The sequence below is a fragment of the Branchiostoma floridae genome, chromosome 6, assembly GCF_000003815.2.
Source record: "Branchiostoma floridae strain S238N-H82 chromosome 6, Bfl_VNyyK, whole genome shotgun sequence".
In the NCBI taxonomy this organism is placed as follows: Eukaryota; Metazoa; Chordata; class Leptocardii; order Amphioxiformes; family Branchiostomatidae; genus Branchiostoma; species Branchiostoma floridae.
Genome location: NC_049984.1, coordinates 20,947,453 through 20,948,956, shown reverse-complemented (window position 1 = coordinate 20,948,956; position 1,504 = coordinate 20,947,453). Strand labels below are relative to the sequence as shown.

The 1,504-nt window shown below is 36.8% G+C and overlaps 1 protein-coding gene across 1 annotated transcript in view; it reads left to right on the top strand.

Moving 5' to 3' along the window:
- Nucleotides 1–1,504, top strand: part of LOC118418372 (G patch domain-containing protein 1-like) — a gene marked incomplete in the record, with an annotated part of 19,502 nt that overhangs the window by 13,459 nt on the left and 4,539 nt on the right.

The window sequence follows — 1,504 nt, the reverse complement described above, 5'->3', positions numbered from 1 at the left end:
AGATGTGTATGTAGATGTGCATGTAGATGTGTATGTAGATGTGCATGTAGATGTGTATGTAGATGTGCATGTAGATGTGTAATACTATGTAGATGTGTATGTAGATGTGTATGTAGATGTGTAATACTATGTAGATGTGTATGTAGATGTGCATGTAGATGTGCATGTAGATGCAGAGCTTGAAATTCATTTTTGGGATTAGGTGCACTGGTGCACTCAGCTTAAAAAATTGGGTGCACCAAAACAATTTTGGGTGCACCACTTAAATTTAAGTAGAATGTCAGAAAATTCTAATGATAAAACTTAGTTACAAGCTATCAAATTCTTAACCAAGTACCATGACAGACATTTTTATTATCTTTCTAACACTTTTTAAAGATGTCAAGAATATGACACAAGTATACTTTGATATCTTTACATACATAAGCCTATGAAAATATTTGGGTGCACCCTGTGCACCCACAGAAAATAATTGGGTGCACAGCTCCAATTTTGGGTGCACCTGGGTGCACATGCACCCAGTATTTCGAGCCCTGAGATGTGTATGTAGATGTGTATGTAGATGTGCATGTAGATGTGTATGTAGATGTGTATGTAGATGTGCATGTAGATGTGTATGTAGATGTGTAATACTATGTAGATGTGTATGTAGATGTGCATGTAGATGTGCATGTAGATCTGTATGTGGATATGTATGTAGATGTGCATGTAGATGTGCATGTAGATGTGTATGTAGATGTGCCTGTAGATGTGTATGTAGATGTGCATGTAGATGTGCATATAGATGTGCATGTAGATGTGTATGTAGATGTGTATGTAGATGTGTATGTAGATGTGCATGTAGATGTGTATGTAGATGTGTATGTAGATGTGCATGTAGATGCGTATGTAGATGCGTATGTAAATGCGTATGTAGATGCGTATGTAGATGTGTATGTAGATGTGCATGTAGATGTGCATGTAGATGTGCATGTAGATGTGCATGTAGATGTGCATGTAGATGTGCATATAGATGTGCATGTAGATGTGTATGTAGATGTGCATGTAGATGTGCATGTAGATGTGTATGTAGATGTGCATGTAGATGTGCATGTAGATGTGTATGTAGATGTGTATGTAGATGTGCATGTAGATGTGTATGTAGATGTGCATGTAGATGTGTATGTAGATGTGTATGTAGATGTGCATGTAGATGTGTATGTAGATGTGTATGTAGATGTGCATGTAGATGTGTATGTAGATGTGCATGTAGATGTGTATGTAGATGTGCATGTAGATGTGTATGTAGATGTGCATGTAGATGTGTATGTAGATGTGTATGTAGATGTGTAATACTATGTAGATGTGTATGTAGATGTGCATGTAGATGTGTATGTAGATGTGCATGTAGATGTGTATGTAGATGTGTATGTAGATGTGCATGTAGATGTGTATGTAGATGTGCATGTAGATGTGTATGTAGATGTGTATGTAGATGTGTATGTAAATGCGTATGTAGATGCGT